At 34.3% G+C, this 27490-nt stretch overlaps 1 protein-coding gene across 1 annotated transcript in view; it reads right to left on the bottom strand.

Moving 5' to 3' along the window:
* The window catches only part of LOC120781748 (cAMP-dependent protein kinase catalytic subunit 1), a 77082-nt gene that overhangs the window by 30103 nt on the left and 19489 nt on the right, over positions 1–27490 (bottom strand). The window contains exon 2 of the mRNA XM_040113980.1: positions 11404–11508. The gene's annotated coding sequence lies outside the window, so the exon portion shown is untranslated. The remainder of the gene's footprint in view (positions 1–11403; positions 11509–27490) is intronic.

Below are 27490 nucleotides of genomic sequence, written 5' to 3'. Positions count from 1 at the left end.
AATTTTTGATGTTATTGCTTTGCATAGCAATGTAACCGGGGAAATTTTATACAATGTTTTGGTTGAGAGTCTTCTGCTTCGTTGATAAAAATAAATTACCCGGAATTTGTACGGACGGGGCCAAAGTAATGGTGGGATCGAAAAAGGGCTTAGTAGGGCAATTATTAAAAAATCATTTCAAGGTTCTTTTTTTCCATTGTATAATCAACCAGCAAGCGTTATTCGCAAAAGGGGATTATTTGAAAAGGGCAATGAATATATCAATAAAAATTATAAATAAAATTAAAGGGGGCCACAACTCTTTAAACCACCGAAAATTCAAATCGCTTCTTGAGGATCTAAAAGCGGAATACGGTGACGTACTATTATATACTGAGGTTCGTTGGCTAAGCCGTGGGAGAAGCCTTCAGCGCCTGTTCGATTTACGGAATGAAATCTTAACATTCTTTGAACAAAATATGTCTGCAGATAATGGGGATTTCGTTTTAGAAGTAAACAACAAAAAATTTTTGTATGATCTAGCCTTTTTGTGCGACATAACAGAATTATTCAATGAATTAAATTTACAGCTTCAAGAAAAACACAAGATAATAACACAATTAGTAACCACAGTACACCATTTCAGCCGGAAAATTCAAATTCTAATAAATGAAATAAAAAATGGAAATCTTTTAAATTTGAAAAAAGTAACAGAAATCTATAGCCAATTTAAAACATTTGATAAGAACATAGAATACTGCAACATACTAGAAAACTTATACACAGATTATCATTTAAGATTTAAAGATTTTGAAATTATAAAGAATATAATAGATCTGCACGAATATACCGTTATCTGCGATATTGAAAAGCAAGACCCTGAACTGCAACCAGAGTTAGTTAACATGAGACAAGATTTCTCAATTCCGTTGCTAATTGGCGAACAATTTTGGAGGGCAATCGACGAAAAGAAGTATCCAAAGACAAAGGATCAGATTTACAGACTGTATTCTATGTTTGGATCGACATACAACTGTGAATCTGCCTTTTCGTCGATGAAACTTATACTTAACAAACAAACGAATTGAATGACGGACCAGCATTTAGCAGACCTCCTCCGGATTAAGACCTACGAAGGAGAAATAGACATAGATAGTCTTATTAAATAACAATAATATTAATAAGATAATAATATAATATAATAATGGTAATAATATAATAATGAGATAATAAGAATAAAGAGTAATAACAATAAATAATAATCATGAATAGCACATTTGTACGTTAACTTGCAAGACTCTGTGTACACTGTTGTTGTGCCGAACGACATGCTCAAATTCGTGCTTTCGCTGCTTCACACACAAATAGTAATAGTATGCGTGTACAAATGTAACAATATGTGTGAGTCCCCACCTCTGCTATAGACAATAAAATTTTAGGAAGCTACCTGGAAGCGCAAGTCGTTTGCTACACTCTAAATATAATTAAATAACATTTAAAAACAAAATATGCCTGGCCAGACCTTTGTGAGATAAATTTTACAACCCGTTTTGAGCTTGTAGCTCCAAATGTGTTTTGATTTGTGTCGTCATTTACCATTTTTGTATTATATGTTAAAGTTGTTGTGCTTGTAAATTTAATTTGTTAGTTTAATTATTATACACGCACTTTTTCTTTATGTATACTTTTTAGGTCACTATGTTGGTATATAGGTACACCCTAATACTTGGCTTGTATGTACTTGTTTTTGGCAATTTGAGAGCTCGTTAGAGAGATCAATTTGCACAATCCTGCTTATTTTTGTTTGCAAAAAACAAGAGATATTGCTGGATAATTGCAAATGTGGACTTTGAATATTTGTGTATACTAATGTTTATGTGTTAATTTTGCTTGTTTTTGTTTGGTAATATATTTGCACGACGAAAAGATAGTGCGAAAACGGATTCGGTAAAATGTTTTCCGTATGCACTATTACATATGTGTACGTATGTAAATAATCATATGTTCAAATATTTCTTTTATAAGTACGTAATTTGTATGTTAATGTTTCTGTGAATATGTTTTTGTGGTATGAACATACATATGTATATTAAGAATATATGAGGATAAATATGTTTCCACTAAGTATATGTATGTACATATATGCGAATATGTATGTACATATGTCTTTTTGCAATTATTGCTTTGTTTTTTATGTTACAATTTTTATTTGTTTGTGCCTTTGCTTACTTCATTTATGCAATCCTGCTTAATGTTTTGTTAAACATAAGAGGTATGCCGGAAAAATTGCAAGATGATACTTGAATGTTTTTTGTTTGTTAATAAGTAGGTAAGTGTTTAAATACACGAAGGTAAGCTAGTACCTAGGCAATAAAGTAATTATATTTATTAACATATATTGATATACGAGGTGTGTTCAAAAAGTATCGCGACAGTTTGCTGACAGTTTTCTTCGATTGCAGGGGCGTGGTGCATCATGAGTTCTTGCCACAGGGAAGAACGGTCAATAAGGAATATTACCTGCAAGTTATGCGCAATTTGCGCGAAGCAATCCGCTAGAAACGCCCGGATTTGTGGAAGAACAAAAATTGGCTTTTGCACCACGATAACGCCCTTGCTCACACATCGTTGCTTGTGCGCGACTTTTTGGCCAAAAAAAACACACTAATGATGCCGCAGCCACCGTATTCCCCATATCTGACCCCCTGTGACTTTTTCTTGTTCCCTAAACTGAAGAGGCCCATGAAAGGACGACGTTACGTTTCTCTTGACGAGATAAAGACGGCATCGAAGGAGGAGCTGAAGAAGATAAAAAAAATTATTTTTTGAAGTGTTTCGAAGATTGGAAAAACCGTTGGCACAAGTGTATAATATCTCATGGGGATTACTTTGAAGGGGACAAAATAGATATTCATGAATAAATAAATAATTTTTGAAAAAACACAAAATTCGCGATACTTTTTGAACACACCTCGTATATACGTTATATCAAACTGTTTTCGGTTTTTCCCGCAAAATAAACTCGAAACTGGGACAGTTTGGCAACCGTTTTTTTGCTGTTAAAACGGATTTCTAAAAACGGATTTTATATTCGCATATGTTTTGCATCCATACATATGTACATTAAATAGATTTAAAAGAAATAAATACGCTCACTTTGTATTTCCTAAAAGGGCCTTTTATGTGCTGTAAGTATGTAGTGTTTACAGGCCTGCGCAATTTGCTCCAATTCCTTTTCCTTTCTCCACTCTCTGTTAGCTGGCTACGAGCTGGCTTGTAGTTTTATATTTAATGTTGTTTTAGATTTTTCGCGCCCGAATATTTGTTCATGTTTAGTTTTAAGGTGCTTTAGAAGTTTGCGCCTTATTGGTTTTATTGTTTGATTTCGCGCCCGCTTGATTTTATGTTTGTTTTTATTGTTTTTGTGTTGTAAACTTTTGTATATTTGGTTTTTGTAAATTTATGTTTTATGTCGCAGTTTTCGTTTTTGTTTTTTGTTCCACTGCACTTTGTTTTTGTTTAGTTTTGTATTGTATGTATTTATCTATGTATGTATATGTATTTCGGCAATTCACTGCAGATTTTTTTGTTGCCGGAATTTTTTCTTTTGTCTTATTTGTATATTTATTTTGTTATTTAGCCTTTGCTTGGTTTGTTTACAGCACTGTTTTACTACAATTTTTTGAAGTTTTGTCACCACAATTTGTGTATACACATTTATGCCCTTTAGCACTGTTTATATGTACATATACATATGTATGTATTTAATTTTTTTTTATTAATTATCCGAGGTGCCTTTCGGTAAGGCTCGAAGGACTATGAATAATTGGGTGCCCAATTAGTGGGAACACCCACCACCAATCAGATAGTTAATAAATCACTTACACTCAGATTAAGTAAAAATCCGATTTATTAAAGTTTAATTTCTTTTTATAAAAAGTTAGTAACGTTACAACTTTAATTATTGTTTAAAAGTCAGCAGGTTCGAGGGTAACGAAACGATTTGTCCGATTCTTCTTCGGTTCTTCAAATTATTGCAGCGCGCAGGATTGGTATCGAAAAAGGTATAATTAGGGTAGAGTCCTAACGCGGCGCAGTGCAGAAGCGAATGTCTTGTAGACAAATTGCTTGGTACGAATGGTGTAAACGAAAATAATAATGTTTGCTATCCTTTTTGCCATACTTTTTGTTGAGTGGGTTGAATGATGTAGAAGTGTGATGAGTGAGTATGGTGTCATCGGAAGTGGTGAGTTGAACTGTTCCATTAGGATGCGCCAGTTTTATCGAGTAGATGAGGTGGATCCTTAACTCATTTAAACACATATGAATTTCACCTTCACATACAAACGAAGTAATGAGTGGAATATCGAATTTGCCTGTTCCAGAAATCGATTTTTTTTTATTCAATTTATAAATAAATGTTTTGTTTTGTTAACCAAATTCGCATAATTAACCCATTTCTGTGTATTTAAATACCCACGCCACAGTGTTCACGCGAAGAATAATCTAAATCATAGAGGAAATGTAAAGTACTATACACTCCTTATAAGACAGGACAATATTTCTATTTTCAAAGTCAAAGTTGAGATATTTTCAAAAACCAGAAAATTATTTATAATTTCAACACCCGCACTATTTCACAATTGCAGTTTCACTTGCATCTACTTCGTAACACAGTTGATTGTGATCGAGACATGACGAACAGCCCATCAACAGGTTGTCACATACAAATATATAAAATTTCAGGTGCACTTTGAACTCTTATTAGCCCAATGGGTATTTTATAACCCATCGCATATCTCAGGTATGCAGAAAGTTACAAACCTGAAATTTCGCAGAGCAACTTCTATGATCTACATTAACTCAAAACAAAAAAATAAAATCAAAGTTATTAACCCTCAACAAGACCCTCGGGTCTGGCCAGGCATATTTTGTTTTTAAATGTTATTTAAATATATTTAGAGTGTAGCAAACCACTTGCGCTTCCAGGTAGCTTCCTAGAATTTTATTGTCTATAGAATTCAGAAACAAAATTCAAGGATATAGTATCGAAAAGGACGAAAAAAGGATATTATAATATTACACCTTAGTGCACTAATGGTGCTTGGCTAGATCCCATATATTTTGTATGAAAATATATGAACTTTGGTAAGTTTCTATCACTTCGCCATTTGATTTATCTGTTTTCATGTTCGTTACATGTCCAAATTGGTTTTTATGTTTATCTAGGTCAAATACTTTAGTAGCTAGAGCGTTTTAAAGGTTAAGAAAAATGTAATTTTCTCAAAATGTTACAATTTTTGTGAACGCTATTTCCACGCCCCTGGTAGAGATAGAGGGGAGGTTGAGGAGGTTTTTTTTTCCTGAAAGCCCCAGGGGTGAACTTTTGATCCCCCCCGGCCCCATACCCCCCCAAACTGTAGTGAAACAAAAGGGGGAAAATTTTCGCCTATAGCCACGCCCCGGTGGGGCCGAATTATACATTTCCTGAAAGCTCTTTAAATTACCTAACCGGTGCAATTTATTTGACCCACCTAGGTCAAATACTTTAGCCGCTAGAGCGTTTTAAAAGGTTACAAAAAATGTAATTTTTCTGAAAATGTTACATTTTTTGTGAACGCTATTGCCATGCCAAGCGTGAACAAATCAGTCAATTTGATTTCAACCAAATCGAGAGGTAAGAAATTTCAAAAATGTATCTATATTGTACATATATGAGTGTAAATATAACACGTATTTTCATACAAATGTATGTAAACACCACTTGGCCTAGCCAAGCACCATTGGTCTCGACTAAGTGTATCAGACCGTTGGTCTCGAACAGGGTTAAACCAGTTGGTGCTTGGAATCGCTGAAAACTGCAAAGCCGAAAATTTCGCAAAAGGCACCCTTCTCTTCCAGCTGTAAAAGTGAAATTACGAATACCGGTCTGATTACTGTGTGAAATGCTCATATACAAGGTGCGTTCCAAAGTAAACAGGACTTAAAAGAAACAGAACAAATGGTTTTTCGGCAAAATGCCGGTGCAAGCCTTTTGAATGGCCTCAACGTCTGCATAACGCTTGCCTTTTATGGACAAATGCATTTTTCCGAAAAGGAAAAAGTCGCACGGTGCCATACTCGTATCAGGTGAATACGGGGAGTGGTTAATGGTTAAAATGTGATTTTCGGTGCGTAACCTTTCGTAAGCCCAAATGTTCGGTCAAAATGCGATAAATCGATGTTTTGGAGATGTTCAATTCCATTTCCGTGAATTTCAATGATGATTTCGGCTGATTTTTGATGAATTCACGCACAGTTCCGATGGAATTTCCGGTGATCACGGATTTTGATTGGCCCGCATGTTGATCGTCATTTATGTCTTCACGACCACTTTGAAAACGTTTAAACCACTCGTGCACTCTGCTACGGGATAGGCAATCATTGCCATAAACTTGTTTCATCAATTGAAACGTTTCGATAAAAGTTTTACCAATTTTTCGCACCGATAACACAAGCATATTCACACTTAAAACGCAATATCTTCACTTCTAATTGATGAAATGCCATGAAATTCTCACGGACAATCGATAAAGATAGCAGATTCTAACGCACTAGTCGACATATAGATGGCGCCACCAGGGGGGCTAGATTACTTTAAAACGCACCTTGTATTTTTACATAACTTTGCTACTCTTTAGACACAAACAGAAAAAAGTTGTACTCAATAATAATAAATATTTAGCCAATAGATTTTAAAAAGAGATAAAATAAAAATTGAAAAGTTATAAATGAAACTTAACACTTAAATCGATAGCCACTACGTTACTATAGAAATAATCTGACATGCCTACCAAACACTACGTTCCGAAAATGCGTATACATTTTGTTATAACATTGTCATGCATTTAACATTCAATGCGCTCTCTATGCAATGTCAGCCTCTATTAGTTAACAAAATAATTTCGATATGGCCTTTTTTCCTAAAGAATAGTCTGCATCTTTCGGTCATTTGGAAACGTCCTTTTGGAAAAAATCGTAAAAGCTTTGCCAGCAAAACTCTGACTGTAGCACTAATATAGCACTTATTTTAGTTAGAGAAAATTTAAATTTTTGAAAAATAAAATATTTACATCAGTTGAAAACACTTCACTTCCTGCAAACAGCAGTTTCAATGATAACAATTAATGAAATCATGCGTTTCTAGAACACACCTAACTGTAACTGTTTCCAAAATACTTATCTTGTTATGTTATCAGAATTTGGGAATACTAATTTTTTAAATTTCCCCAATCGATGACGATTGAGCAGACGTTCCATTACCCGACCATGAAGAAGTTCGAATAGCAATTGCCCGCCTGAAGAACAACAATGCGGTAGGGGCCGACGGATTGCCGGCCGAGCTATTCAAACACGGCGGCGAAGAACTGATAAGGAGCATGCATCAGCTTCTTTGTAAAATATGGTCGGACGAAAGCATGCCCAACGATTGGATTTAAGTGTGCTATGCCCAATCCATAAAAAAGGAGACCCCACAATCTGCGCCAACTACCGTGGGATTAGCCTCCTCAACATCGCATATAAGGTTCTATCGAGCGTATTGTGTGAAAGATTAAAGCCCACCGTCAACAAACTGATTGGACCTTATCAGTGGGGCTTTAGACCTGGCAAATCAACAACCGACCAGATATTCACCATGCGCCAAATCTTGGAAAAGACCCGTGAAAGGAGAATCGACACACACCACCTCTTCGTAGATTTCAAAGCTGCTTTCGACAGCACGAAAAGGTGCTGCCTTTATGCCGCGATGTCTAAATTTGGTATCCCCGCAAAACTAATACGGCTGTGTAAGCTGACGTTGAGCAACACCAAAAGCTCCGTCAGAATCGGGAAGGACCTCTCCGAGCCGTTCGATACCAAGCGAGGTTTCAGACAAGGAGATTCTCTATCGTGCGACTTTTTCAACCTGCTTCTGGGGAAAATAGTTCGAGCCGCAGAACTAAATAGAGAAGGTACCATCTTCTATAAGAGTGTACAGCTGCTGGCGTATGCCGATGATATTGATATCATCGGCCTCAACACCCGCGCCGTTAGTTCTGTTTTCTCCAGGCTGGACAAGGAAGCAAAAGAAATGGGTCTGGCAGTGAACGAGGGCAAGACGAAATATCTCTTGTCATCAAACAAACAGTCGTCGCACTCGCGACTTGGCTCTCACATCACTGTTGACAGTCATAACTTTGAAGTTGTAGATAATTTCGTCTATTTAGGTATAAACACCACCAACAATGTCAGACTTGAAATCCAACGCATTATTACTCTTGCCAACAGGTGTTACTTCGGACTGAGTAGGCAATTGAGAAGCAAAGTCCTCTCTCGACAAACAAAAACCAAACTCTATAAGTCACTCATAATTCCCGTCCTGCTATATGGTGCAGAGTCTTGGACGATGTCAACAAGGGATGAGTCGACGTTGCGAGTTTTCGAGAGAAAAGTTCTGCGAAAGATTTATGGTCCTTTGCGCGTTAGCCACGGCGAATACCGCATTCGATGGAACGATGAGCTGTACGAGATATACGACGACATCGACATAGTTCAGCGAATTAAAAGATAGCGGCTACGCTGGCTAGGTCATGTTGTCCGAATGGACGAAAACACTCCAGCTCTAAAAGTATTCGACGCAGTATCCGCCGGGGGAAGAAGAGAAAGAGGAAGGCCTCCACTCCGTTGGAAGGACCAAGTGGAGAAGGACCTGGCTTCGCTTGGAATATCCAATTGGCGCCACGTAGCGAAAAGAAGAAACGACTGGCGCACTGTTGTTAACTCGGCTATAATCGCGTAAGCGGTGTCTACGCCAATTAAGAAGAAGAAGAATTTTTTAATTTATCTAAACATTTTTAACTCTAAACCTTAGTATACAGCTGATAAGTTGCCTGAATTTATTTATTTATTTTAATACGATCTGTAAATAAATTTACAGACATACTAGAAAAAAAGTAGTGTTGCTATAGCAGTTTATTAGGTGTTGCAAGGTCAGGGTATCATTGCAGTTCATGCAAAGTGGTGGTGATTCTTTTGAAAGTAGATATCCATGCGTTAGCTCTGTATGGCCGAGTTTAAGTCTCATCAAAACAAGTTGTTAGTGTTTCGTCTTAAAATTCAATTTGCTGACTTGTTGTTGAGATAACGAATAGCCCTGACAGACGACAGCGCTAATATGCATTAGCAGGATTAATTTACATTTACTTGCACATTTGACCCATGTTAATGCAAGTTAGTAATGCACAAAAATTTCGTGCATTTAGCTCAATTTACTAAATATCTGCCGCTTTGTTTGTATTTACAGCTTCAGAGGTAAACAGTTTTTATATTGCTAATTAAATTATGTGCAAGTATATCAACAAAAACAAATTTTAATATTTTTAGATGGCAGAAAATAAACAACGCACAGTTTGCTATCCATTTTTCCAATATTCTTAACTTTTTGGCAAACTTTTATTTCACTTTTTTTTGTAAATAAATAAACAAATTTCACTATCAGCTGTCTAAATGCACAAGTCTGCCATCTGTCACCATAAAATTGCAATGGGCATTAGCGTTGCTTAAGGCGCATTAATTTTGGTCGTCTGTCAGGGTTATAATGCATAGTTTTACAATGAGCATTAATTTTGTTTTCATAAGACACGTTGTTTTTTAATGAAGTTTGCGAGGCGAGGCAAAAGTCCTTTTTGATTAGTTCTTTAGATTCTGTTGTAATAGCAAAAGTGTTTTCAACTTTCTTTGAACCATCACAGTACCAAATTAGCCAGTTCTTTTGCTTCCATTTTTGCACTTTCTCAGCATGTAGTTGCCTTAAAGAAAATGGGTTCGAGCTATTTTTGGTAAAACCACTGGAGATGAAAAGAGATTCTGCAGATTTCCAGGGAGGACTAAATACTTTGTAAGTTTTTAGTTTCAAAAAATCTATATCTATCTTCTTAACCATTTTGAAGATTTCCGTGATTGTGGAATTAACTTTTAGGTATCTTTTCCAGTGAGCTAGAGCCTTGAAGTCTATGTACAGGATGTTATCTGAGTTTTGTATGCAGTTATATATTTTATTCCCAGGTAATTTAAAAATGCATGCAGTGAAAATATTTTTTGAGAGGTCATCTGCATATAACTAGTGGGATAAGTTATTAATTTTTTCCATTAAAGCATTTAAATTTAAATGCGATTAGAAATAACGTCACCGATAAGGGAGAAGACTGTGGTACTCCGTTTTCTAATTTTTTCAAGTTTGATTTATATCCGTTTACGTTGACCATAAATGTTTTATTTGATAAAAAAAAAAAGCTTTTGTATAGTTGTAGATTTTTTGACCAACTTTCCACTGATCAAGTTGATTAGAGTATAGAGTGAACACCTATACGATCAAAGGCTTTTGTAAAATCAACACTTATAACAGAGCAGTGATTTCGAGTTGATAAATTACTAACCAGAAAGTGGTATAGGTAGATTATGCCTATTATATTGCCTCTACCATGACTGGCCTAGGTTTAAAAGCAGTTTGTTTTCTCCTTATCAGATTGTCTTGAAATAAAAATAATTGTATTCGTTTTGATATTATTTTTTCCAACAGTTTGCTTAAACATGATAAAAGAGAGATAGGACGGTTATTTTTTGTATTCATCTTTCTTATTCATATTTTTTGGAATACAAATGACGTTCGATTTTTTCCAAGAGTGGGGAAACACACTAGTTTAAATTATATAAATTAATTAAACGACTTTTTAGTACCAGAGGCGCATTTTTAATCATTGCATAGGTGATTCTGTCCGGTCCAGGACAATTATCTTTAGTATTTTTAAGGTTATTTTCCAGTTCAAACAGTGTAATTTCTTCTTCAAGACTACTAGCAGACTTTGAAATTTTATTCACCTTGCTTACCGATTTGAGGACGCGATTTTTTTCAGAAATGTATTCACTTGAAAACTGTTCATCTGCAGAAGCCGATGCAAAATAAGTGGCAAATATTTCTGCAGTTTGGAGCACATCTGTTGCAATTCCAGTAGAAGATTTAAGTGAGTGAATGTAACAAGAGGGGGGATTGTCCATAAAAGCTCTTACTGTATGTATAAGCCGTAAATTGTTCACTGAGTTTAACAATTTTGTGTACCATAAATAATCATGTAATAATACAAACACTTAAGCTGATGGCTTAACCGGTAGTGCTATATATATATACATTGTAATTGTAATTTAATTACCTTTTCAATTTAAAAAAAAAAAAATATATATATATACAAACACACCAAAGTAGCGAAAAATTAAACAATTGCATATGATCAGTGGCTGGTTATTACGCAGCAATTATGTTCGCACTAACCGCCATACATAAAAAGGACGCTAGTGCTTACGATCGGTATACAACTCTTTCTATATACACCACAAACAAATACATCTTACCTTCGAACTTCAACTAGTAAACATGTCACTATTTTCCTTATAGCAGTCTTTTGTTCATCCTGGATACTCACTTCTTGAAATCAGTCAAAAAAGTCATTATGAAAGCTGAAAGTGAAGTTTTAATATTTTTTCGTAATAAATACGCACTTCAGAATATTACCTAGGTCTTATAAATGTTTATGCAGGTATGAATTCACGGAGAAACAAATTAAAAACAAGTATGGAAGATCTAAGTTTGGGTGTTACCGAACCTTTTATACTATCGCAATTTGCAAGGGTCACAATAGTTTCAGATTTTGGCAAAAATATATATTAAACAATGTTGAGAAAGAATTCAAAACTCGTTTTTGAAATCCGATATATGTATATTAAAATTAATCTGATTGACTCATATAAGATATACAAATGTTATGTAAACTCAGCGAAAGAAGATGAATAAGGAAAATGTCAACAAAATAATCGGAAGTCATTATATATTCCTATGAAGTCTACGCCACGATTAATATACAACACTAGACTATATGATTTTAAAGAAATCTATTTTATGTCATTAAAATATCACATACACATTTAGGGAATCCAGTGTTATACCTTATTTTTATACGGTCTTATTATTTCCAGAAAAATATGCCCTCGAACTTTCTTTAAGATACTTTATAACCGATACTCTCGGTAAAAAGTCAGTCATAGGTATTGCGGTTTACATATTCGGTATCCAGGAACTTAAAAATTATAGTCTGCTTCCGACTATTTTTGGACGGAATTCAACTTGCCTTGTCATCCTAGCCATTTATATATATATCGTATTATGCAAAAGTTTTCCATTCAAGGACTGCATTTAGATAAATGAGTTTGTATAGCGACTAAATGCTATGGTAGCCCGATCTAAGCATCCATGTAAAATTTCGAAGATATTTCGTTATATAAAAAGTTTTATATATGGTATTTGGACATGATTTTGATCGAACAGTTTGTATCTACGTATAGAGTGGTCTCATATTTATAGAGAAAAGGTGGCGTAAAAAATTTCAGATTGATATCTCAAAAAAGAAGGGACTAGTACGTGTATATACAGGCAGACAGACAGGACATGGCTAAATCGACTCAGCTCCGAAGTTTCCTTCTGGGTGTTTCAAACTTAATATACCATGTTTAGGGTATAGAAATGGTAAAGTAGGAAACTAAAGCGAATATTTTAACCTATTAATTAATAACAAATAATATTTATGTAGTATGTGGTATGTGTGTAAATTGTTAAGATTTGAATATTATTTAACCGTTTCATTCTTCAAACCAATAAAATAAAAGCCAACATTTGCGTGACAGAAGTAGAATTTTGTGAATTTAGTGGCAATCTTCGTAAAGTGAATTTTCAATAAAAGTGAAAATATTTGGCAAGGTACAATCGTTACTCCAAATTGTGGTCGTGAAATGAAATTTTCGGTACTCTCTACGGTACCTACCCAAACGCATCCAAGGTTGTAACGGACAACAGCGAAGTTAACGGTGAGGCTGCAGAGCGTAAGTAACCAAGTTGACTGCAGCGTGGGGAAGCGAAGCGTACATCGGTTGAATAATGCAGATAAGTAATATGTTGTACACATTTAAAATTATAAAATGATTTGAGAAGCCTTGTATTGTTTTTGCTTAAAACCAGTTTTTAAAAAGAATAAGTAATATCAAGAGAGTGTTAATGGCGAAATACTGTTAATGAAAATTACTTGCCGAAATTTTAAAATTTAAATTGTAACGCTAAAGTTTAAAGCCCTACGGCCTTACCTACACTAAATCGTAAATTTTCATTTATTTATATTCAGAGGTATTGTGGAATCTGATAGTTGTCGGAATCAGAATTGAAACCGATCAAAAAAAAAACAGTAGGTGTCATGAATTCAGATATTATTGGTTTGATATTCGAAACTGAATTTGTATCGATTTTGGGTGTCACGGAAACCAATTTTATCGGTTTTGCTGTCAGAAACAAATCAAGAAGATAGTCGCACACATATTTGAAATGTAAGTTAAGAAATCAAGTTCTTTTATTGTTACGAATTAATTTATCTTTATTTCTATAGGAGAAAACATAGAGAGTCTGCTTTAGAGACTTAAAAAAAACGATTTTTTTAAGGTTTTTTTTGGGAGAGAAAGATTGATTAAAGCGAAATTCTAGAGTTTATAGTTTTATATTTAAACATCATTCGCAATTTTTTTATACGAAATCTTTTACATTTTGCCTTTGGGAAGCAATTGCCAGATGCTTTTCGCATGTGAATATATGCCGGGCAAGATGCAGGTCCCGATTTCCATCGGAAACAAAAAATTCAAAGAGATTCATATTTTTTAATAACTTGTGTTCAAGTTAAAATAGGAAAATTAAAAAAAAATAATAGAAAATTTTAAAATTAAAAAAAGTGGTTTTTGACTAAAAAAAATTTCCTTTAACATATGTTCAAACTTAACTTTTCTTAGTTTTTTTTTAGTTTAAATAAAAGTTAATTTAATGCCAAAGATAATAAACTTTGCCCCAATTCCATACGACGTTTAGTTTTTTTCTATCCTGCCCGCCAATTAAGAAAAATAGTAAAACTGAAAAACCGAGGAATCGCGGGTCAAAGTTTTCGCTTTCTGCCCAAGCGCTCATATATCTGCTAGACGCTCGGTCACAATTTCCCTTCTAGCTTCGACAATATTTCGAATTCCCAACTATAACTTTGGGGAAATATTTTATTTTATATTTAGATAATTTTTAAGAGAGAAGAGAAAAAAAATTCAATTTTTTGAAGCTTTTAAAGCAGGCTCTTCCTTAAATTTACAAAACGTAATAAACGTAATTTAACTCCCAAATGCGTCTTTATTCATTCGATAAATGTTATCTCTTAAAATCTTTCTTTAATTCGGAACTCATTAAAACCTTTAATAGGATTGCTTCCAAATGTATTCATTTGCAGGTTTTGTCACATTAGTAAACAGCTGATTTGAATATTGGTATTGCGTATGTTCGAAAAGACGAAAATCCAATCAGATTCTGTGACACCATTGAAAATCAGAATTGGTTTGAAATTCTGACAGCTAAGCAATTCTGTCTTGGATTCCACAACACCACCTGATTATTATTTATTGTAGAACCATGCAAAAGGCTAATATTATCAAAGAAAACTTAAATAAATGGTTCAGTGGACCAACTTGATATATGCAAGAAAAAAAGCCAGGGAAATACTTTCAGTTGTTTACCAAACTTCAATATTCATGCGATTAATTACAATCATACTCGTTATTTTATTAAATTAATAGAGGACCCGTGCACGTTTTACTGTGTCTGATACATATTTAATACTACTAATACTATCTATATGATTTCTATTATTAAGACTATGACTATTAGTATATTATATATTATATATAATTAGAAGATATAGCATTTTTGGTGAACCAATCATTTTCAAATGATTCTTTCATGAATTTTGATAAAATGTTTATGAATTAAAATATAATTTTTGTATTTATGATTTGTATTGAATTTTAACATAAAGAGATAATTAGTATCCTACGTCCTTACCCTGGTTCTAAGCTACCTCCCCACCAATTTTCAGACAAATCGGTTGATCCTATTTTATATATCAAAAATATTATAACCTAGACTTATTAAATTTAATTTTTTCGTAGACTCACTTCGTTTCCTTATTACATGTTCCTGCATTTCCGTGACATTCATATCAAAATCAACATAATTGACTCAAATTATATATACACTAAAAATTTTTAATTAACAAACTTTGGTTTTAAAAATTAAATTTCTTAAAATTGGAATTTTATATTTAAGTTTAAATCCAAAATTATCTTAATCAAACAATTTATTTATGGTTATATTTAATTCAGATTTCGGTATTACAAATTTAATTTTTAATTTCTAATTCCAATTAAAAAATTTAATTTGTATTCCGATGTTCCAGTTACAAATTGAATTACAAGAGCTGCGGAAATTCTCGTAAAATTTTTTCATTTCCAATATATACGTTAACTTTGCTAAAATAAATATTAACGATATATACGTTATAAAACCAACTGAAAGTGTGAAATTCGCCGTTGTCCTGCGTGAAATTATGTGTTTTGAAATGAAAAGAAAGTTAAATTTATCATTTAATTCTTGTTTTTTTTTTTTCAATGTAACGCAACTAGATAAACAACATTTTTTGGTTTCTGTTCCGGTATACAGAAAAGATGGTTGACGGCCGTGTGAAAAACATAGCATTTCCAAATTTATGCCTCACACTATGCGACTATCTTTAAGTCCTGTTGATTGTCATCTCAAATGCAATTTACACTGGAAACGAAATACGTTTGAACTGAAATCGGAAATCGTTAGAACTAAGAGGAATTTGTAGAATCAAGCATTCTGCCCCTTTGTATTCGATAGCTGCGTCCCAATCAGTCAGGTTCCATTACACAGTTTCGGCGCCTGAAGATTGTGGAACATAATAACGACAGATCCAACTTTGAGACGCAAATGATGCGGTGGCATACCAAGCCTATTCAAAGAATTTAGAAATTCCACGATCGATCAATTTGTATGAGCGCAAGTCTCCCGGAATTTGACTTTGAATCTTCCAGTTTTAGTCAACAACATCAGTATTTTTGGCAGCTAACATTGCGCGTGCACTTAAGGAATTGTAGTTACGATAATTTGTCCAATGTCCGAATATTCGTGATGAGTTCATCTTTGGTGAATTGGTAAAGGGAAGATGGAATTGATATCAAACCACCGGAAGTATCAACCGGAATTTGCCCATTTCCAATTCTTAGCGAATACGATGTAAAATGTCTTCGGCAATGTCATTTTTGTTCGTATTCCATAATTGACGCTAATTTGATGGCTGATGATCGCGAAAAGTGAAACGAACGCGAACTTCATTCCAGTGATTATCATGTTCCAGCAATTGTAATTGTAATTGTATGTATAATATCAAGGTATTTCCGAATAGAGCAAGTTCTCGCAAACGGTTCACTGACGAAAGTTGAGAAAAAAACTGGAAAATATTAATATTGTTGCTGGGGGTGTTTTCTCTGTCTGTACTGTATTCTCTGTGTTGAAATAGACTATTTGGTCATTCTCCAAATTAACTGCGAGACGCACAACAGTCGCAAAACGTTCATGAATCGCAAAAGTAAATATCATACAAAGCGCTTTATTGCAGTTCACGTATCGACCGTATCGTTCAAGATCAGTAACCGCCATGTTGCTTCCTTTGGTGGCGTATTTACACACGTATTTTATCGATTACACCAAACTGCAATCGCAACATTGACATGACTTTTGAATGTGAATTAGACAACAGTGGCGAATATGGAATGATCCATATGTTGTCGACTTCGATCTGTTGTTAACTTCGATATTCACGCCTCTAAATTGAATGCTAAATGTTCTGCCATTGGCATCTGGTGAGCGACGTTGATACATTGGATATCCATCATTTCTAGTTTGTGTTTCCGACATTTATTGTCAGACATACAAATCGAAGTGGTATTGTGATGTCCGTAAGGTACATGAACCATATTGGTTTCGTATAATTCTGCTTCTATCTCTGGATCAGGAATTTCCGCAGAAATGATTTCATCAATTTGATTTGGTGTAACCACCATCCACCATCCAAAGAAGAATATGTGCGTGCGGCAAATCTCTCTTTTGCCACTCAACACAGTACATCCAGCATCTAACAGCACCACATATACGTTGCTTTAAGATAAAGTTTACAAAACATCGCAACTGTTGTTTGAAAAGTTGTCCTCTGACATCGTGACGATCGCTTGCTGATTGCCCGCGATCCATAATTCCGCACGTTTATCACCGCATCCTGGAAGTACTTCTTGCCTTGCCTTGCCTTGGGCTGTCATACGTTGCTTTGTAACAAAGTTCAATCTGCAATGGGCCTCTTTGTGTGAAACTCACATAAAGTTTTCACTGAATAATTTTCAATAATTTTTTTTTTGAATAGCCGGAATAAAAAAGCAAGCTACCGAAATTGAACGATTCAAATAATTTACAAATCAAAATATTGAAATACAAAACAAACCAAAATTGAAAAAAAATTTGTACTTTTTGGAATTATCCAATTTTCCGGCTTTTCTTCATGAAAAGTATAAGGTATTTTGATTTCTAAACCTTGCTTGATCCACAACGAACAACCTCTGAAAATTTCATCAAGATTGGTTCAGCCGTTCTTTTAGCGTTACGAACAAACAAACATTCATTCGTTTATATGGGAAAAAGGAAAGGGCTGTTTTTAGGGGGTTTCCGGCAATTATTCGAATTTTTTCCGTAAAAACCATCCTTGAACCTGAACGAACATATTAAAAAAAAAATATCAAATTTGGTTCAGTCGTATGAAAGTTATGAGCGTACAGTTAGTACAGTTTGGCGATTCATTTTTATTTATATAGATTTGGGGACTAGTGGTAGCATCAAATCGATTGTATTCATTTTTAGCAGCCCGACTCATTAATATATTACAAAATGAATGGCTTTATAATTATGATATGAGAAGTAGGTGTGGTTATAGTCCGATTTCTCCAATTTCGAAACGTACAAATGTACGGATAACGTGGTGCACCAAATTTGGTTGAAATTATTAGAGTAGATCTGGAAAAATAGGAATACACTTAAAGATGGGCGGTACCAAGCCCATAGTGCAATTTTGAAAGCAGCTCTTCTGAGATCCTTCTATTGGGTAGTCGGTAGTATTTTCGTATTTTGTCAATAGATTTTGTTGCAGTCATATATCTCCATTGCTACTTATCACATTGTGCCCTAACATATAGTGTTGGAAAGGTGAGATTTTAAGCCTCATTTAACTAAAAAATAAAATTCGGGGAAGTTGAAAAAAATTATAGCTGTTCAAAAATGAATGAAAATAATGAAGGAATTAGCTATATTTTAAAATTTTTGTATAGAAAGCCACGCAAGCCAACAATGCAATTTTTGAATTTTACGGAGACAATACTGTATCACAACAATGGTTCGCTCCCTTCCGTTCTGGAAATTTCGATGTGAAAGATGCACCTTGCTCTGATCGACCTTTCGTTGAAACAGTCGACGAAATTATGGAAAAGATTGAACAGGACCGTCAAACGACCGTGTGGAGGATCACACAATCTGAGACAATTAACGTGGGATACGCCCCATTAATATCGCATATAAGCTATTATCGAGCGTAGTGTGTGAAAGACTGAAGACCATCGTCAACAAACTGGTTGGATCTGATCCGTGTGGCTTTAGACCTAGAAAATCTACTATCGGCCTATTGCTGTAAAAAATAATACCAGCTGCAGAGCTAAAGGTACAATATTCTATGACTGTGCAGCTACTGGCGAACTTCGATGATATTGATATGAATGGCCTCAACAACCTCGCCGTTAGTTCCGCTTTATTCAGACTAGAGAAGGAAGCGAAATGTATGTGTGACGAAATATCTCCCGTTATCAAAAAAATAGTCAGTGCATTAGCGCTTGGAAAACACGTCACTGTTGACAGTCACAACTTTGAAGTCGTATATAATCTTGGAACCAGCATTAACAAGATCAGCCTCTAACTCCAACACAGAATAACCCTTGCCAACAGGTGCCACTTTGGACTGAGTAGGCAATTGAGAAGTAAAGTTCTCATGCGAAGAACAAAGAATAAACTCTACAAGTCCCTCATTATTCGCGTCTTGCTATATGGTGCAGACAAGGACGATGAAATTTCGATGACAGGAAATCCAGAGATTGGTATCGGTTATTATGTAATGAATTGGTTCTAGCAATTTCGATCTTGAGGGTGCACCTCGTCCTGGAAGGACTTTTGAAGCCAAATTGTTGAATGACAACTGAAGGGACTGCTTAAAGATTAAATTTGGATTAATTCCTAAGCTTGGAATATGAATCCCTAATGTTCTTACAGAACGAAATAGTTTCGCCAGGATAATGACAGATCTTACGATTACGACTCCCCAAAAGTTTTTGCAGCTTGAATGGCTACCGCACCCACCATATTCTCCACTCTTCACACGTTCGGACTATTACTTGTTTTGGTATCTGCAAATTTTTTTTTTTTGCTTGCAAGAATTAAAAACTGTATGAGCGTGTAGTTAATTCTTGCCCGAAAATGGCAAAAGATTTGGATTAAAATGCAGAATGTCATAAAATGATTTTAGAAAACATTTGTGCTGTGTAGGTTTGTATTAACCAAACTATAGTAGACTTGGGATATGCAAAATAAAGCTATTAAAGAGCCCAAACCAACTTTGTACACATTTTCAAACCGCAAGTACACCTCTTTAATATGATTTTCTCTACAAATTTAACGGTATTTTTTGGGAATGACAGTGGTCCCATTTTGCTCACCTACAATATACATCTATCAAGTTTCTTCAATATATGTATGTATGTATGTACATATTTACTTTTTACTAAAGTGAAAGCGTGCACAGGCGAACGGACTTCTTTCATTAATACATATATTTCAACATATAAAACTCTATACGTATCTCCAATAGTTCTAAGAGTTAAAAAAATGGTTAGGTGAACAAACTATGAAATTATTTTGAAAAAATCGATTTTTTTTTTTGCATATTTTATAGACTTTCAAAAATATGACCTTGGAAGGATTTTTCAAAATTCGACTTATTTTCGGAAATACAGCCGATTTTGTGACGTGGCGTCCGTGTTCACTAGAATTGTCTCCTAAACTTTAAACGCGTTTTTCTCGAAACTACTTTTTTGAGATGGTTGACATGATATTTCAAGTTCTACTGAACCGATTCCTTTGAAATTTGGTATATATCTTCTTTATACAATGCTCTATCGTGTCTTCCAAAAACTTTGATGTGAAGTATTTTTAAAAAATTCGAAAAGGTCGAAAAAATCCGGTCAAAAAATTTTTTTTTTCAAGTCGACGCCATTTTATTTTTTTTTTGTTTTTGAAAATGGTCAACCCGATAACGACATCCTTACTAATGAAGAATCTTTTTGTGTTTTGTGTTTTAGATCTCTACAAGGGTTGAGGGGCCCGTATCTCGACGAATTTTGGTTTTTTTTTCTTGCAATATTTTTTTTTTTTATTTTTAAAATGTCAATAAAAAACATATAAAAAAATGGATAGTAAAAATGTTTTTCTTTCTTTTTATCTTAGTTTTTAAAATGCCTAAAATCCATGCGTCTAGACCAGAATACCACCTTAATACCATTGCTGAGCAAAACGGTAAATAATATAGTGAATTCAAAGTAAAAATAAATCGATGATTGTAACAATTATAGTAAAAAATTAATTTTTCAAAGAACGGTCTGACGAAGTAACTGGAATGTTTACTATTATACATCACGAAATTGTTCAAAAAATTACATTTTAACCCATTAAACGCGAAAGCTAAATAGCAAAGATAGAGGAACCAAACTTTGTGTGGATACTACAAGGGTTGATATGTACACAAAACTACAAACAAAAGTTTCGACCCCTATCCGGGGGGGTCTGCACGACCCGTGACATATATGTAACGGTCGCGGGTTTGTTATGTAATACAATGTTTGATACTAACATGTAAATAAACACTTCCGTTGGATTTAATTCATCAATTTTATTATAAAGTTTACAAAAAGAAAACGAAACAAGTACAAACGTATGAAAATTCATCAATTTTTGGTTGAGAAAGAAAACTCAAACTGGTCTAAAGTGAAAGTTGTAGAAGCAATCCACACACAAACCTACGTCACACTTTACACATTTGGGGTTTATTAATCGCTGGCAGTTGTCTTCAGCACAGCGTCTCCTGGTGGGATTTCTAACTATGAAATGGCCAATTAGGTCATATCTAGCTCAAGCTCAATTTGCGAATCCGGACGTCTAAATCCCCATGGTCCTCGGACTTGTCCATAAGTACGACAAAAGTGATTAGCAATGGTTCTTCTAAACTGTAGCTGGGTTAGCCCGTGTCCGCCTTTTCTATGTAAGAGCCAAGCATTTTGAATGGAGACATCAACCAACCAGGTAAAAATTGAGAACCACCACTTCTTCCCTCTAGCTCCAATCCTGTAAGCGTTAACGTTTTGGTCCATACGGTCTGTTCCGCCCATATTCTTATTATACATTACGATAGCATTGGGGACTGTGTATTTTGAGGGGGTCATGTGTAGAAGTTCACGCAAGTGAGGAAAGTTCTCTGATCGCCATTCACTTGGGAGTGGCCAGAAACGATTCTTTTACACATGGCTCAAGCAGCTCACTACTTCCGGTCTTTGACCAAGTATCCTCTGGGTAGCCTAAGAACATCCGTTCGAAGGCGAGCTAATGTGAAAAGGCGAAACATCCCCTACATAGGGTTGTGCGCTGGGTTTGGGACCCGCCACGTAAAAACCGAAACCAATGAAAAAAAAAGTTGTGGTTAGTTACACCATTTATAACTCAAGAACGGCTGAACCGATTTGGTTGAAAATTGGTGGGGAAGTAGCTTAGAACCAGGGTAAGGACATAGGTTACCTTTTATTTCTTTATGTCAGAATTTAATACAACTCATAAATACAAAAATTATATTTCAAATCATAAGCATTTGTTGAAAATTCATGTTTGTAGGAATCATTTGAATACACGCGTACCTTTTTTAACAGATTCTTCCTCAAAAATAATACAATTGCTAAGTATTTGGAATAGTAGAAAATAACTGCAACCAAATACGCAGTGAAATAGATTATAACTGGCTCAGTAACCAGTCGTTGACGTGCATCCCAAAAGACTGCTGTCATAACCTTTCCAGCCGACTTTTTCGTCTTTCCACGCTTGAGAGTCGGTTCATTATGTGGAGTCCACTAGAATGACTGTCGATTGGACTCCAGCGGGAATTGATGGAGCTATGTTTCTATTGTTACAAATCGACGCAAGAATTCTGTTTTATTACGATTAAAGAACACTCAAACACTTCTCAGAATCAGTTATTCGTTGTTTTTGTTGGATTATGAACTTGCGAGGCACCCACTTTGCACAGAGCTTTCGCCTCTTTAGAGCATCATTCGTTCAGTCAGTCGTCGGTGCTCATTCCGCCTGTTTCCACCTTAGGAAATATTTTTTCAACTGTGGATTTCCCTGAGCCCATATTCAACAGTATATTTCCCAGAAAGCAATGCTTTATTAACACACGAAATGCTATATGATCCATTTTTTTGTAAACTAACACAAGTTGCTTCACAAAAATGCTATATCTCATTAACTAATAATTATAATCCAACTAATAGAAATTATATAGATGGTAGTAGTTGTATTATCTATGTATCAGCCACAGTGAAACGTGGACGGGTCCTCTAGTGTTATATATTTACGAAATTGCTTGGAAACACTTTCTTTAGTATACCTAAGCAATGTTAAAGGTTAATGCAAAATGTAAGATATTTAAAAAAATCAAGTGGAAAAAGTTTCTTATACCATAAATTTAGCGCTGAATATGAATAGAGACAGTCCAAACTTTGGTCCAAGCCTCATATCCCTAACATAATAAATTACAATTCTCTGGTTGAGTTTTTGACATCAACTCAATATATTAAATTTAGCTTCTTCGGTTGTGTTTATGCCAGATAAAACTTAAATATAATAGTTAATAAGCAACAAATTTGATGGGAACTTACTCGAGCAATGAAACATTTTTATACTCTTGCAACGTGTTGCCACAGAGTGTAATAGCTTTGTTCCCCTAACAGTTGTATGTATCACCTAAAACTAAGCGAGATTGATATAGGGTTATGTATATATAAATGATATGGATGACGAGAAAAGTTGAAATCCAAGTGACTGTCTGACTGACAGACGTCTTTCAGTCCGATATCTTGATGTAACTTGGTATGCGGAGTTCGTAGATGATCGTAATAGACCACTGCCACACACACAATACGCCATTACCTGAAAACTTCTAAAGTCCCATAACTAAGCACTAAATTAAGATTTAAAATTGTAATTTGGTAGCGGGGATCGCAGTCTATAGATGAAACAAAAATTCAAACATACACTAAAAAAAGTTTCATGGATGTTATAAAATACTTGTCAAATAATAACAATAATTACTAGATAAGGTGTAGAAGTCTTCGGTAGACGATGTTAAAGATGCACTGGAAGAAGAACAGTCAATGTTTAAAATTAAATTGATGCAAAATTCTACCCAACTAAAGAAAATTGATACACATCCGATTTACAACCTAAAATATCTGCTCCATCGCAGAATTTGGGGGGAAATCATACTGCAAACTATAGGCGTTGCCCTGTATATAAAGATTTAAAAACGAAATTGTCTGTCGGAATTTAGGAACGCCGTAATCAAATGATAAATATTTCTCTTAACGAAACTATTGACAACCCAGTCCATGTTTCAAAACCGGGTAATATTAAAAATAATGCTACAAAAGGGAGCTATGCAAATGTGGTGAAAGGCAACACTGCACGAATGCAATTGCCCCAAAACCAACCAAATTGAAGCGTTGAAACTATGATTTTCAACATTACCAATGTATGACACAATTTATGTTTACAATGTAATATATGATTCAAGAGAAAATCCAATCACAAAACCAAATATTTCAAGCTTTTTTAAGTAAATAATGAGTGTAAATATGTATATGGAATGCTAACGATGTTAACCAACATAAATTGGAGCTTATTAGATTTGTTGATGAAAATAATATAGATTTTATGCTTTTGTCAGAAACTCATCTTACGAAAAAAGCAATTTCTTTAAACTTTAGTACAAACCACCCAGATGGAACATTAAAAAACGATTAAGCCGACATATTGACCTAGTGATCGTAACAAAATCCCAGATTTAGTTGATTTTGCTGTAATCAAAAATATAGATAAATCACACATAACAGTTGATATTAGTTGATGATAGTCGAGACATTAAATTTTACCTCTGAGATAATATGACAGAACTTTATGGAGTCGGTGTCGAAATTGGACGATGGGAGTGGCACCGCCCGGGGAAATTTCATATCTCGGGAACCGACCGACCGATTTCGACAAAATTTAGTACATTCCATTCTTCCTATATATTATATTCCTATATCACAGTGCGATAACGTCAACTTTCTATATAACAGAAATTTTTTATATTTGATTCTTTCACTTCCCAGTACACAAATCAAGAAGTAATTAATATAACGACACACAATTTTTTTTTAACAATTCCTTCAAAGTATGCCACCTTATGACCAAAATTTGTGCAAATCCAACCAAATCTGTTCAAGCCCCTATGTATTGAATATGTGGACCTCAGTATCTATAGTCGACTTTTAACAAAAAATAAAAAAAATGTGTGAAATATACAATTGAAATTCAGACAGAAACCTCTCCTGATAATAGTTTTTTTGTGTATAAAAAATTGGTTGAATCGGGTCTATACTTCCCTGAGCCGACATATACCTAATATAAAGATTTTCGAACTTCCAGATGACTTTATGCTGGATATATAAGACAATATTTGTGTTATCCCTCGGTTGACTTTGCTCCATATGATTGGTGATTGTATCTGAGCTACCTTAATGAAACCCAAGGAACATTATGTGGCATGATAATAGTTAATTGATAAAATCAGGTCAATATTCCCCAAAATCCCATAAAATACATACAAGGTACGTTCCAAAGTAAACAGGACTTTTTGAATCTAACGCCCCCGGGTGGCGCCATCTATATGTCGACTGGTGCGTTAGAATACACTATCTTTATCGATTGTCCAGTGATTGGAAGTGAAGTTATTACGTTTCAAGTGTCAGTATGTTTGTGTTATCAGTACGAAAATGAGCTTCGAACAAAGAGCCAACACTAAATTTTGTTTAAAAATTGGATCACCGGAAATTACATCGAAATTGTGCGTGAATTCATCAAAATTCAGCCGAAATCATCATTAAAATTCATGGAAATGGAATTGAACATCTCCAAAACATCGATTTTTTTACCGAACATTTGGGCTTACGAAAGGTGTGTGCACGGTTTGTTCCGCACAAATTGACTGACGACCAAAAATTGGTCAGAATCCAACATTCGATTCGACGCTTGTGACCGATTATTTGACAAACAATCACATTTTAACCATTAACCACTCCCCGTATTCACGTGATATGGCACAGTGGGACTTCTTCCTTTTCGGAAAAATGCATTGGCCCTTGAAAGGAAACGTTATGCAGACGTATAGGCCATTCAAAAGGCTTGCACCAGCATATTGACGGCCTTATCGGCCAACGAGCTAAAACACTCATTCGACATGCTTTTGGACCGTGCAAAAGCTGTATTGAAGCAGAAGGAGACTATTTTGAATAAAATAAATTGATTGAAACCATTTGTTCTGTTAATTTTTTAAGTCCTGTTTACTTTGGAACGCACCTTGTATATTTTTAATTGATGATTTTTTATTTTTTTTTTTGAAAATATGTGTTCCCTTTCTAAAATGCCTGTTACTATTTTATTACATTCCCAAAAGTAAAATTTAAAATTTAATAAAATAATTATAGAAAAAAAACCTCAATTCGTTGAATATTTTGCTAATATATTACAAATCATATATTTATATAAGCACTTTCATTAAAAGGAACTGCAATATGCTTAAAGAAAATATATATTATGGTCACAAGTATCTTTTATTTTTTATATATGTAGATATATAAAACTACCTTGCATATGTACGTATAAAAACCCCCAATTTGAAAAAAGATTTCCCAATTGTAACTAACATGAATTTTTACAACTGGCATCATCACCATTAACAGTTTTATCACGTATGCATTGGTGTGACTAAAAAAGGAACAACAATATGGTATTGTGAAGTTTTAAAATGTGTTGGTTTCTTATTAAATACAATTGTTTTTAGATACAAGCATAATTTATATAATTATTTCCTAACAATGATTAGAATTTCCCACCATACAAAGGAAAATAGAAACAAATATTAATGGGATACTCTAAAACCTGCAAAATATGTTAACCTTTTTTTGTTCACACAACTGTACAATTCCGATATGAAGTAAATTTCCGCTCTTTAATTTGTGTACAATGTCAGTATTGCCGCAAACCATGAATAATGGGATACCCAACTTATTCCAGTGTGAGAGCGCCTCAAAATAGGCGGTTTTTATAACATTTTCCATTGTGGCCAGATCGAACAAAATAAGAATTTTTGGGCATATAAATTAAAACACGCAACATTTATTACGATTGCAAATTAGTATATATTGAATTATATTTATTATATATTTTTGATTTTATGGTATATTAAAACGACTGACTTTTGATCTTTCTATACTTAAAGGGTGAATTGAGCCTGTTAGTTCTCAATTAATAAATGTTTTTAATCATTTGTAATTGAAAATTAATTCTACTATGCATCAAATTGCAATACGTTTCCTGAAATACTTATATTTAAATTTTGAATTTTCTTTGTTTTACAGTTATTATTAACGATCTTGAACGAAGGCAAGAAATCCTCCATTCACATATATTTTTGGTATAATTACAATATGGCCGTTCCAGTCATTCCAATTGCAAAACGTCAAAACCTACCCAATCCAATCAACTGTCAAAGTTCGGTAGGTGAGGGGTTCTCACATTTCCAGTGACAGGAGAGTTGGGCATCTCTTTATCTCTGCCGCAAACATTCTGCCATGAACATCAAGTTTCGGAGGAATATCATTGATTTTTTTGCAACTTTTTAAGCCCTTACCTTCCTTAAACTGATATTCCCATCATCTAGCCCTCGTTCGCACTTTGCTAACTTTGCGGGCTAAAAATTTACTCTTCCCTGATTTTAATGATTACTAAAAGTTATTAAAAAAAACAAAACAAAAAATTAAAAAAAAAAAATGACTCACATTGTCATAAATTGGTTGGTGAAACCAACTGGAACAAGTAAGGAAGACTAAGTTCGAGTGCAACCGCACATTTTATACTCTTCCAACTCTCAAGACTCAATGCCAGGAAACTATTTTAAGGTGTAAAACGTCAACCAGAGGATCAAAATCCGAGCAATTAAATATATACATATACTATATACATATAACTCATATGCAGACAGACACATAAGGTTTGTTAGAAAAA

Source organism: Bactrocera tryoni, unplaced genomic scaffold (genome assembly GCF_016617805.1).
Source record: "Bactrocera tryoni isolate S06 unplaced genomic scaffold, CSIRO_BtryS06_freeze2 scaffold_7, whole genome shotgun sequence".
In the NCBI taxonomy this organism is placed as follows: domain Eukaryota; kingdom Metazoa; phylum Arthropoda; class Insecta; order Diptera; family Tephritidae; genus Bactrocera; species Bactrocera tryoni.
The sequence above is the reverse complement of the archived record's forward strand: the minus strand, read 5'-3'. Positions and strand labels throughout refer to the sequence as shown.